This window comes from Mastomys coucha, chromosome X, assembly GCF_008632895.1.
Source record: "Mastomys coucha isolate ucsf_1 chromosome X, UCSF_Mcou_1, whole genome shotgun sequence".
Taxonomy (NCBI): domain Eukaryota; kingdom Metazoa; phylum Chordata; class Mammalia; order Rodentia; family Muridae; genus Mastomys; species Mastomys coucha.
Window position 1 is genome coordinate 78,517,488 of NC_045030.1, and position 14,094 is coordinate 78,531,581.

Consider the following 14,094-nt stretch of genomic DNA (forward strand, 5'->3'; position numbering starts at 1 on the left):
CCTAATATCTGAGAAAATTTACTTACTTTGACTTCATACAGGCAAATGGTGGTTTCCTCCCAATAACCAGGCTGAAATCAGGATGGATATTTATACTAACACACCCATGAAAAGAGACATTGTCTCTTATCCTTGAAGAAAATACCATACCTCCAGGTAGACCAGTGTTTATCCTAGCTCCAAAATGCATGGTTGACCCTTTTTCCATGATGATTGACAACTCTCTTCAAGGAATATGAGAAAAGTCCATGAAAGATTCACAACTCATTGTTGAACATTGAGGACTCCATCAAAGCCATCACAATTGCCCTTTCTGCAGTTACTTGTTGTTTTGGTTCATTCTCCATTACCAGTTAACACCTCTCCTGGTGGTTCCTTTTTAAGTTAGGCATCTACTTCTTTCACCAGCAGTACCCCTTTACCCCTTTACAATAGTGCCAGAAGAATTAAGAAAGACACAGCAAGGGTATTGTTATAGTAACTAAAAAAACTCTATATTCATATAAAACTGACTGAAAACTGTTACTGCTGTCAACGTCTTGAAATATGGGAATTTTTTCTCCCAACTGAAAAGTTCAGGGGGCAAAGGTGACTTATCTCAATTTTTCCCTAGGCAATCTTCTGCCAGAATAGGATTAATTTGCTTCTGCTACTGCTCATAATCTGTTTTTTTTTTTAGTTTTATTGCATTATGATGAGAAAAGTTACATGATTTCAATTTATCTGAATTTGTTAACATTTAAAAATGTATTTTTAAGTAAATAGAAGTAAATCACATTCTTGTTTCCCTTTTGTACCACAACTCTTCCCAGAGACCCCCTTCAATACATACAATAACCTTTTTTATATTCTTTAAATTTTATAAAATACTATAACAATAAAAATAAGTATTATAAAAGATGTTTGATATAAAACAACAATCAATTTAACTGTCTTATGTAGATGCTTGTCTACAGCAATACTGAAAATATGTTTTTCTCAATATAAATTTTAAATAACTCTAAACATATTAACTATATATTTCAAAATAATACATCACTACTAGTATTTTCTTAAATGAACATAAATATATAAAGTATTTTTGTTTGTTTGTTTTGTATTTAGTAGAGCTTAAAATCTTGGCTCTTATTGTGGTACAAGCCAAAAATAAGAACAACTTTTAGACATTGGATTTCAATGTAATAAGGCTGTATTTCAGTGACCCTCACATCACCAAAGGATTTTACCTCCATCATAGCTAAGCTGAGAATTTATAGTTCTGCTGCACCAAGGAATGAATTGTAGGCATGATTTTTGGATACAGACTTCCTGCTATGATCAAAGCTATTTGACTTGAGTGAGTGACTTTATTCTCAGCCCACAGAGAACAGGTTACATTCACTTAAGAAATGGTGTAGGTATCAAGATGGTCTATCCATAAAGTCATTCACCAACTGTTTCAATGAACAGTTGGTTCTGCTTGGAAGGTGGCACAGACATTAGGTGAGGGTAAGAATCTGGTTTATTGGCTGTGATAATTTGGAAAAGCATTCATCTGAGAAAGAGTAACTTATAAAGTCCTCTTCTTCAAACTTGATTCAAGAGTTACAAATGTCAAACAAAGCAATCAGTCTCACTCTTTGTTGTTCTCTTACAAGCCCCCACCTAATTTAATTATCTACATTTCTTTTGGGTATATAAATAATTTTGAAATATATAAGCTGTTCTGAAAACCATAGTATAGTGTAAAATCATGAAATAAACAATACTACTAATAGAGAGGCTGAGATAGAAGCAAGATTTCAAGACCATTATGTTGTACACAGCAAGACACTGTCACAAACAAACAAGCTGAAGGTGTGTATGGATTGTACAATATTGGGCCTATTTTCCAACTACCAAATTAGAGAGACCATTGGAAAACATTCAACAAATTTCTAACTCCTCATAATTTTGGATTTCAATCAATTAGGATATGTTGGTTATACTAATTTTTATATTTAAATATTAAGAAAAAGTAATTGCCACTTCCTTTTGTTTCTGTTGTAAGTATTGGAATTAGGTTTGTGTGGATTTGTTGAAAGATTACTTTTGTGATTCTTTCAGGGTGTAGTTTTGCTTCTTATGTTGATGTTTTCCATCTATTATCCTTTCTAGGGCTGGATTTGTAGAAAGATATTGTATAAATTTGGTTTTGTCATGGAATATCTTATTTTTTACATCTACGGTAATTGAGAGTTTTGCTGGGTATAGTAGCCTGGGCTGGCATTTGTGTTCTCTTAGTGTCTGTATGACATCTCCCCACGATATTCTAGCTTTCATAGTCTCTGGGGAGAAGTCTGGAGTAATTCTGATAGGCCTGCTTTTATATGTTACTTGACCTTTTCCCCTTATTGCTTTTAAAATTCTTTCTTTGTTTAGTGCATTTGGTGTTTTTATTATTATACGATGGGAGGAATTTCTTTCCGGTCCAGTCTATTTGGAGTTCTGTATGCTTCTTGTATGTTCATGGGCATCTCTTTCTTTAGATTAGGGAAGTTTTCTTCTATAATTTTGTTGAAGATATTTACTGGCCCATTACATTGGGAGTCTTCACTCTCATCTATACCTATTATCCTTAGGTTTGGTCTTCTCATTGTGTCCTGGATTTCCTGGATGTTTAGGGTTAGGAGCTTTTTGCTTTTTTTCTTTGACTGTTGTATCAATGTTTTCTATGGTTCCTTCTACCCCTGAGGTTCTCTCTTCTATCTCTTGTATGCTGTTGGTATGCATCTATGACTCTTGATTTTTTTTCTAGGTTTTATATCTCCATAGTTATCTCTCTTTCTGATTTCTTTATTGTTTCTATTTCTATTTTTAGATTCTGGATGGTTTTGCTCATTTCTTTCACCTATTTGTGTTTCCCTGTAGTTCTTTAAGGAAATTTTGTGTTACCTCTTGAAGGGATTCTAGCTGTTTACCTGTGTTCTTCTGTATTTCTTTGAGGGTACTAATTATGTCTTTCTTAAAGCCTGTATCATCACCATGAGAAGTGATTTTATATCTGAATCTTGCTTTTCCGTTGTGTTGGTGTGTCCAGGACTTTCTATGGTGGGAGAATTGGGTTCTGATGATGCAAAGTAACCTTGGTTTGTGTTGCTTATATTCTTACACTTGCCCCACACCATCTGGTTATCTCTAGTGCTACCTACCCTTGCTAAATCTGACTGGAGCCTGTCCTTCCTATGATCATGGTTGTGTCAGAACTCCTCAGAATCAAGCTGTCTCTGTGATCCTGTGATTCTGGGATCCTGTGATCCTGGGCTTGTTAGAGCACCTAGGAGTGGAGCTTCCTCTGGGTTTTGTGGGACTGGCTGCAAGTTTGTGCCCAAGGTCTGCTCAGGGCACCAGCCCAGAGAATCTGGAATTAACCTGAGCCACTAGGCTGGCAGAGTTCCTGTGTGCCTTGTCCCACTGGTCCCAGTTACTCCTGGTGTTGGGAAAGATGTTGTGTCCTCCTCACCTCTGATCCTGGACTTGTTAGAGCACCTGGGAGTGGAGCTTCCTCTGGGTGTTGTGGGACTGGCTGTGGATGTTGCACCCAAGATCTGCTCAGGGCACCAATCCAGACAGACTGGAAGGAACCTGAACCACTGGGCTGGTTGAGTTCCTCTGTGCCTGGTCCAGCTGGTCCCAGTTACTCCCAGTGTTGGGACAGATATTGTGCTCATAGTCTTTTTTCCCAAAGAAATCAGAAAAGGAAGACACCAGAGTCCTACCTGCCCAGGTAATACTGCTTGATGGGTGGGCACACAGAAGCCCACCTATTATGTGGTCCACCCACAGCAGGGTCACTATAATGTACAACTGTGTGGTGGAGAGGTGAAAGAAGAGAAGTAGAATAACCAGTTTGAGCATTATGAAGGGTGGTAGAACTGGAGATGTGATGGTCAAGAGAAACAGACTAATGTAAGTAGCCTGGCATGCCACCTGAAGATATGGTGAAGTCCTGCACACTGCTGCCACCGAGGGCCTTGTCTGAGTCTGTTGCCATGCCATAGCATGAGTCTGTGTTGATGCCTGTTGCTCGTGTTATCACTAAGGACCATGTGGAGGTCCCTGAACTAGGCTGCAACCTGGGACCATGTTCGTATTTATGGAGTGTGCAGAGCTAGCCCTACCCATCACTGGTTGCAACACTTTGGAGAGCAGGTTCTATACCTTTCCTGGGAAACACTGTAAACCTGACCGTGGTGGCAAAGGCATGGGTAAGCTGGACCCAAGGGGATGAATATGGGAGAGCTCGTCCCACCACTGTATGCTGTGTAGTGACCTGGGTGAGTGAGATATGACCTCCTCCCATCTCTTGCCCCTTGACACCTGTGGCAAGTGTGAGAACTGGCCCCAGGATTGTGAGAGGAATAAAGAAGTTCCTGCCCCTCACAGAATGCAGCACTTGGGAGAGAAGATCATGTACCTCAGCTGGCCCTGATATTGAAGGTATATATGAGCTAGCTTTGAGGGTATGAGAGCAGAAGAACTAGCCCAGTCCCTTGCCAAGTACAGCACTGGGTGAGCTAGATGGGACAGTACTAAAGATCTGGCCATGGTGGTGTGGTTGTAAGATTGCTGGCAGACTGACCAGCTCATCTGCTACCAGACCCATATTCAGGGCTTTGAGTTGAAACACCTCCAGCATCTATCTCATTCATGAACTGCTGGAGCATATGAAAGGGCCAGTCCTACAGATTCAACCATTCAGGATTTCCACAATCCAGGGTAACAACAGGATATCTGAGAGGAGTCCCCATGAAGATTCAGCATTAATAGTGTAGCAGAAGCAAGAGGCTTTGAATCAGACCAAAGACTCATTGCAATAAGTATTTGCAAGTAAAGATGTGTGGACAAAAGTGTATACTGTGGAACAGTGTGACATACTACAGCTTCCATAATGAGATATGTTTATGTTTTGGTTTGGTCTTGGTTTGTAGTTTATTTTATTTTAGGGGCGAGGTTGCAAGGGCAGAGAAAAGGTAGATACAAAGGAATGAGGAGATGAATAGGATTGGGATGCATGATGAAATTCAGGAGACAGAGACCAGGGACTTCCAGAGAAAGCTGGCTGGTAGATTATTCTATCTGGGTTCAATTTATAAAGTGGTATCCTTGACCCCTCTATCTGCTATAACCCTTCCTCACGTATTCATCAGGATTCCTCAAGCTCTGCCTAATGTTTTGTTGGGAGGTCTCTGCATCTGCTTCCATCAGCTGCTGGGTAATTCCTGGCTCAGCTGTTAAAGACTAGGCTCACAACCAAAAGACTTTTTAATGCTTTTAAATTTTATGAGTTTTTTTTGTTTACTTTTGTTTTTGTTTTTTAAGAGAAAATGAACAGGATGCTACATGGACATGTACCTGATAGATGGTATAGCAAAAATTAGGAGAGCTAAAATAATATGGTTAAAATACATGAAATTCTTAGAAAAGAAAAAATAATTAAGAGACAATCTCACCTAACATAATATCATAATGTTTTCCATAAGTTTGATATAGGTAGGACACAGTACCCTACTTATGAACTTGAGTTGATGGATGAAAAATTTCTCAGTTTCTTGAGAAACGAGGAGCCTTCTCCACAGTGTGCATTTTGCAAAGAACCAAGATAGCAAGAAAATAATCAGCCTCACTGACACATATGATGAAAGAAGCACAGTTTTTGTTTTTTTTTTGTTTGTTTGCTTGCCTTTTTGTTTTTGTTTTTGGATGATCTTGTGAGTTTTCCTTATTTTATAAGGGCAAAGTGGCCCTAATTATATTTTAGTCCTGTTTGCAATTGGGGTTTTAGTTATTCTAATTATTTGTATGCTAGAGATGTTACCTCACTCACATAGTACACTATTATTGAAAAGGGCCATCTTATGCCCTAGACCAGTTAGATGAGTTTTGAACCCTCTGAATTAGCCCAAAAGTCTCACCTCTATAGTCTCCTCTCTCTGGGATTCCCATAGTGAAACACCAATCAGACCCAATAGTAAGAGGACAGAGCTTTAATTTCAAAATATCCCAAAGGAGTCAGTGGCCATCTCTGAGATGGGGACTGAAGAAGGGTCAAATGAACTTGAGATATTCTGGGGACAACATACCATGACAGGTATGGTGTCTGGGATACTAAGAAACAGGAGACACAGCCCTCCAGGGGATCTGCCACCAGAAATAAGGAACTGCCTAGAGCAGGCCTGGATAGTAACATTTAGGATCCCACTGGTAGCTCATTTGTTTAAAAAAAAAAAAAGTTGTTCCCATTTCTCCTGACCTTAGCCCTGGACAATTATATGGCTGAGTAACTGAACAATCTTGTGGGGTTCCTAACAGTGCGAGCAGGGGACTGTCCCTGACTTTTTTGCCTACTTGTTGGACTCCTTTCCTCCTACTGAGTTGCCTCATCAAGCCTTGATGTAATGATATGTGCCTTGTCTTATTGTATCTTCTTATGCTGTGTTTGGTTAATGTCCCTGAGAGGCCTGCTCTTTTCTGAAGAGAAGCAGAGAGTAATGGTTCTGAGAAATAGGCAAGGTGGGAAGAGATACTGTGGAGGGATGAGAGAGGAGAATCTTGTTGAGATATAATATGTAAGGCAAGACTAAAAAAAAAAATCCTGACACAAGCATTTTACTTCATAGTTAAAGGCCACATACTGTTTTCACAAAACAGTCACTATGACAGGAGCTTGACAAAGCTGGTCCTATTATAAAAACAATCAAGAGCAGAGGAGAATGAATAAATGAATATTGCCTTACACAAGCCTTACTTTTTCTACTCTTAGTTAAGTTCATGCTTAGGAAATGTTGCCATCCATGGTGGGTAAAAGACTCTTCTTATCTCAATATACATGCCATATGATCATATATTTATATTTAAATATGTACTCAATATATGAGAGAAAACATGTAATGATTCTCTGAGTCATGATTACTGTATTTGACATAACTAGTTTGATCTATTTTTTTTGACAATTTCACTATTCCATTCTTATTTATGAACAAATAAAATGTGTGTGTGTGTGTGTGTTGATGAGATGCCTCAGCCAGTTTCTTTACTTTAACATAGTGAATCGTGCTGTAATAAACATGGATCTGACAGCTTCTCTGCGGCATACCAACTTGTTTTCCACTAAGCACTTAAAATGAACTTGCATTAACATGGCAACATTAAGTTGTAGATATCCCTATTACTTAGACACATCAGGTTAGAAAGTCTGTTGCCCATCATCTCCTGTACCATGCAGTGGCAAAGAGCAATATTCTGGAATGTTAACATGCAAAGATTCCCACTCACCACTTACACTGCTGGATCTCCTCCACACAGAGAATCAAGCATAAAGACCCACTGTCAAACAGCCAAATGGAAGAACAAGAATCTGCATGGAAATTGTCTTCACTTGACCCCTCAGATGTTCTTCAGATACCTAACAGCCTTTGTCACATACCTAAAAGTATCTGAGACAGGCTTCCTAAATTTTCTTGGCTAGCCTTGAACTCACTCTGTAACTCATGCATGACTTGAACCTACAATTTTCTTGTTCCAGTCTCATAAGTAGCCTAGAAAATAGGCCTGGGCTTCCTATTCATCTTCACTGTTGAGTGACGAAGTGTCTGCTGCTGTCTAACTATTCCATTAGCAAAGGCTCATATCTACAATACCTCTGGAGCAAACTCAGCATATGTTTTCTCTGTTCTTCTCTGGAAATTTAGCTATGAATATAATACCCAAGGAACTTGTGCCAGAGAACTAATAGTTCAATGAATTAAATATCACCTCAGAGACATTTTTGTATCCTCTACTGTGAAAGGACACAACACAAAGGGGGTGTCATCTGAGAAGCAGAAAATAAGTTCTTGCCATACAATGAATCTCCCAAACTTTAACCTTTGGTTTTTCATCTCTAAAGCTTAGAACAAGCCATGAATGTTGTTTCTAAGCTACTTAGCCTATAAAATTATATTAAAGCAGAAACTAGGAGGGGAAAACACTTTATTTTCATATTCCATCAATGGCTTCTAACCCACCTCCATTCCTTTTGACACATGCTGACCCACAGAAATAATCTACCAGAGACCCCACAGCCATAACACTTGCTAGAATGCAGGTGGAGAAACAGCAAGACAAGAACAGAACACCCAACAAAGACAAGACCTATACCAACAAACAATTTAAAATTATGAACTTCAGATGCCTGGATCCTAGTACAAAATTTACAACATGAAGAACCAAGGCAATATGCCACTTCTGGAACCCAATAATACTATTGTAACAAGACAAAAACTTTAAAATAGTATTTATGAGCATGTGCAAGGGATGAAAAGAACATATGAACATATGTCTTAGTGAAAACAATGAAATCACAGTTAAATGAAATAATGAAAACAAAGACATATATAGAATTTAACAAAGAAATAGAACCATTAAAGAAAATGCAAACTGAAATAAAATGAAAATGAAAAACTCAAGAGTGTCCAAAAAAGGATCTCTGAGGTAAGCCTCACCAACAGATTAAAAGACATGCAATAGAAATTTTAAGATTTTTGAAGGCAAGATGTAAGAAGTATTGGGGTATTGAAGTCAACTACTATTACTATGTGAAGGTCAATGTAATTTTAGCTTCTTTTATGAAATTAGGTGGCCTTCTGTTCAGCTCAGATTTTTTTTATTTATTTTTATTAGTTATTTTCTTTATTTACATGTCATATGGTTTCTCCTTTGCAAGTTTCCCCTCCAAACAAACAAACAAACAAAAACAACAAGAATGAACCCCTGTTCCCTCCCCCCTCCCCATGCCTGCTACCCCCTCCTGCTTACTGGCCCTGGCATTCCCCTACACTGGGGCACAGAATCTTCGCGGGGCCAAGGTCCTCTCCTCCCATTGATGATCGACTTTGCAATCCTCTATTATACACATGCTGCCAGAACAATCAGTCCCACCATGTGTAGTCCTTGTTTGGATGTTAAAAATTGTAATGTCCTCTTGGTGGATTGTAGTTTGTAGTGTCCTTCCCTGTCTTTTTGGATTAGTTTTGGTTTGAAGTCTAATTTTGTCAGATATGAAAATGGCTACATTGGATTGCTTATGGGGTCCATTTGCTTAGATTATCTTTCTCCATCATTTTTCCATGAGGTAATGTCTATCCTTGATGTTAAGGTGTGTTTCTTGTATATAGCAAAAGAATGCCTGTGTCTTTTTATTGAGAAAGTGAAGCCAATGGTATTGAAAGATATCAGTGAACAATGATTGTTGCTTTTTGTTATTTTGTTGTGGTAGTAATGGTGGTATGTGTGTTTCCGTTTTTTAAACATTCTAGGATTCTGGGATTATTTATTCCTTGTGTTTTCCTAGGTTTGGTTAGCCTCATTAGCTTAGAGTTTTCCTTCTAGTGCCTGCTGTAGGACTGTATATATATATATATTGCTAGTTATTTCTAAAATTTAGTTTCATGATGGAATATCTTACTTTATTCATCTATTATGATTGAAAGTTTTGTTGGATATAATTGTCTTGGCTGACATCTGTGGTCTCTCTTAATCTGCAACACACATATCCAGGTCCTGCTAATATTAGAGTCTCTTTGAGAAATCAGAGATAATTCTGATAGTTCTACCTTTATAAGCTAACTGGTTGTCTTAGTCAGGGTTTCTATTCCTGCACAAACATCATGACCAAGAAGCAAGTTGGGGAGGAAAGGGTTTATTGAGCTTACACTTCCACATTGCTGTTGATCACCAGAGGAAGTCAGGACTGGAACTCAAGCGGGTCAGGAAGCAGGAGCTGATGCAGAGGCCATGGAGAGATGTTCCTTACTGGCTTTCTTCCACTGGCTTGCTCAGCCTGCTCTCTTATAGAACCCAAGACTTCCAGCCCAGGGATGGCACCACCCACAAGGGGCCCTACCCCCTTGATCACTAATTGAGAAAATGCCTCACAGCTGGATCTCATGGAGGCACTTCCCCAACTGAAGCTCCCTTCTCTGTGATAACTCCAGCCTGTGTCAAGTTGACACAAAACCAGCCAGTACACTGGTCTTTCCCCCCTTTCATCCTTTTCTTTCAGTGTTTTAGTTATTATGTACTGAGAGAACTTCCATTTCATTTCCAATCTACTAGGTGTTCTGTATGATTCTTGTATGGTTCTTGTTTGAGTTTTTATATTTTTCATTTCCAGATTTCCCTTAATTTGGGTTTTTGTTATTGATTCTATCTCCACTTTCAGATCTTGAACTGCTTTATTCATTCCCTTCCACTGTTTGAGTTTTCATAGGTTTCTTTAATGGATTCATTCCTTACTCTTTAAGGACCTCCATCATATTCATAAATGGCATCTTAAGCTCTTTTTCTTGTGCTTCAACTATGTTGCAATACTTAGGGTCTGCTGTGTTAGAGTTAATGGGCTCTAGTGGATAAATAATGTCTAGTGGATAATTAATTGGTATTATTGTTTATTTTTATGCTGCTGTCTACATACCTGGGTTTGAGATGATTATAACTCTGGCTACTGATAACTAGTTTTGTCTTTGTTGGGTGGGTATTTTGTACCTTGGTTTCTGTTGCCCTCCTTGGTTCTTAGGAATGTGTGGTGGTTCTTTGTTGTCTGATAAGAAATCCTACTGAAATCCTGATAGGTTTGTCCACTGAGGAGTCCAGGTAAAATATGCTTCAAGGTATTGGATGCTGATATTTAGAAATGAGGTGGGACTAGAAGGAGTGGTGAGGGGATCTACAGGATGGACGAAAGTAGCATGATCACACCAGAGACTTCTTAGTCCCCCTGGCAATTGGCACAGAAAGTGAGGAAGGTGGATTAATAAATGAGGCAAAGATACAGCATGCTGTTACAGGATAATACCTTAGTTATCCAGGCTTTCTGGATAAGCAAGGTGGGATTGTCCATTAACTTTAAACTTTGGTGAAGGGACATGAAATTTTTCTACAGTGTATGTTTGTGTGTGTTGTCACTTAGAGACATTTTCTGTAAACCTTCAGGTTTTATCCTCTGTTTTGAAGTTTATCATTTTAACCCAACCCTGATCTGACTTCCAACACTTTGGCATCCATCAGGTTTCTCAGGCTAATTTGATAAAGTTCCTCTCAAAAGGTTCTCAACCAATTTATGGACCATTCTTTCCAGGCTTTTAGGAGGACTCAGTTTCTAAGGTTTATGATCTTTTTTGTTTCATACTTTAGACTGGATTGTTGAAAGCTTTTGTTGCCACTTCTAGGAATTTAGCATTTGTCACTGGACTTGGATAAGGAAATAGGCTTAGATACAAATATTAGAAACAGTGACCATGGGACTTTGTTTACTGCTTTTTTAAATTGCTACCTTGCATGATCTCTTTGCTTACTACTTTACTTGATTACTATCTTATGTGATCTTCTTGTTTACTACTTTTCTTGATTACTTTGTCTTTAATCCAAGAACTGACAATGTTTTCTGGATGTACCTGGAATGATATAAAAGCACACTGGGAAAAAATAAAACCACTTCAGCCTCAGCACTTGCTGGAGTCATGTAGTAGTTTTGTCTAATTGTCTTTTTCTTTTCAATCCTCACTCCCTCCAGTTGACTGACTGAGCTAGCTTGGTCACTGGGTATAATCTTATTTCCATATTCATATAGTGGTAGCTGGATATGACCTACGCTTAGTATGTATGAAGTAGTTTAATGGCTTTGGTGTCTAAAATCAGACCTAGTATGAGTAATGTCCTTCCAAATAAGAGAGGCTCACAGAGACTGAACTTGACATTAGATTTTTTAAATCTATTCTGAGTCTCATGAAGGTAATAAATAACAATATTAACCACTACTTAGAAGTTTCCTGGCACAATTTTTTTTTTAGATTTTATTGATTAGTTTGTAAAGTTTTTTTTCAATTTTCTATGAAGATTGTGTCCTCAAAACTAAATGTAGATAATATCCTATCCCTTGGTTCTTAGACATCTGCTGGGTCACAAGTGTTGTAAAGGATGTTATGGTAGATCGAATATGTCCTATAGGTACAGATTAATATTTAGTCTATAATTAGTGGTAAAGTTTGGTTAGGTTTAGAAGGCATTGACTTGTTAGAAAAAACTGGTACTAGAGATTGGCTTTGAGTTTACTAAGCTATATGCCATTCTCAATTCTCTCTCTGTCTCTGTCTCTCTCCATCTCTGTTTTTCTGCCTTTCTCTGTATCTTCCAGTCTCTGTCTCTCTGTCTGTCTCTGTGTCTCTGTCTCTCTCCTTGTCTCTTTTTATCTCTCTCTCTTTCTCTCTCCTTTGTGTTTGCAGTTCCTGATATAAATTCTCAGTTTGTTACTCTAACAACTATGCATGCTGGTCTGCTGCTACTTACTCACCATGGTAGACTCATCCCTCTTGAACTGAAATCCCAAATAAATCTTTTCTTCTATAAGCTTCTTTGGTCATAATGTTTTATCCCAGAAATAGAACAGTAATCAAGACATATCTTTTTATAATTGATATAGAAGGCCAATTCTTGGGTTATTTTCCTTTAGGAGGACCTTTGACACTTCAGTAACTTTTTTAGTCAAGGTATGGATTGCTTCTCTCCAGCTACTGATAGTGGCCACAAAAATCAGTAGACTTTTTGAAACTATCACTCAGAAACATTAGCACTTAATAGTACTTACACAAATTAGTACCTGTCTTGTTAGTAGTAACTCTCAACTTCTCACAGCCTTATCAATGAAAAAAGTCTCACTTGAGGAAATGTCTTTATCTGATTGGTCTATGGACATATCAGAGAGGAACTGTGTTGCTTATTAATTGATGCAAGATAGCCTATCCCACTTTAGGTGACACCTTCCCTAGGCAGGTTGTTCTAGGCTGTATCAGAAAACTGGCTAAGGATGAGATTGTTAGTAAGCTATGAAGGGACCCAGCAAGCAATATTCTTCTAGGGCACCTACCTTGAATTTCTAACCTGAACTCTCTCAGCTGTGACTTGAAGTGTAAGCCAAATAAACTCTTTGATCTCCAAGTTGCTTTTGGTGACAGTGTTTTATACAGCAAAACAAAGGAATCTGGTAGCAAGAAGATGGCTATATTGCTGTGATAGAATTAACAATATTAGTGTTTATGAGTTTGCTCTATTTTCTTGGAGGATTATAGAGAATTTAAGAGATTCAAGATGAAAGCTGTTGGATACTTAGGGTTTTAATGAGTTGTTGTTGTTAGAACTTTGAAGGTAAGACTGTAAGTTAGAGGTGACCTACATATCAGTTACCCAGTCCACCACCTTTTTTGGCACTGACAATATAGTGTCTAAAACAGAACTTCTGGTGGGTTACCAAGGCCAACTCCCTTGCCTGCCTGCTTATTGGTCACCCCACCCACCACTCCACCTGGCAAAGGCATTACAGTCTAATGCCAATATCCTTAGATACGTTCCAGAATTTGAGGGTAAGACAATATTGCTGAAGGCAACATATGTTGAAATCATAGAACATGGAGGAATAAAGCCAGTTCTCACTTGAAAGTACCATCCTTATTAGACAGATTTCTTTGTGCTAGAAGATGATATACATACGATTAGAGGGGAAAGGTGATCATCAATTTTATCCAGCTGTGAACTTGTAAGGTACAATAACAACTGGCCTAGCAGGATATATCCATTTATGGAATAGTTTTATGAATGTAATGGGAGTAACCAAACATTTCTTATCAAATCTAAGGCCTAATTCATGAGATAAAACCCATTTCTGGCACTTTTAATGGGGCCAAGATCCTCTACCTAAATAAGTTCTAGGGGAGAACCTAATATTTTTATTCTGCCAAACTGACATATTATTAAAATAACTCCTAATCACTTATAATTGGACATATAGAGCCAGCATAACAAAATTTTTTCCAGACACAACAGGGCAATTGCTTATATAAAAACACAGTGATTGATTCGCCATTTTCTCTCGGGTGAGTTTCTGAGACCTGAGCAGCCAGCCGGGAGCCACAAGCCCCACGACTCCCAGGGGAGCCGCAGGGCAGCGGGGACACAATCCTCTCAGCTTCCGAGTGACAGGGGAGGTTCAGCGTCCTCCTCTGCCCCTTCCTTGCAAGTGGAGGGCCTGCCTCCAGAGAGCGCCTT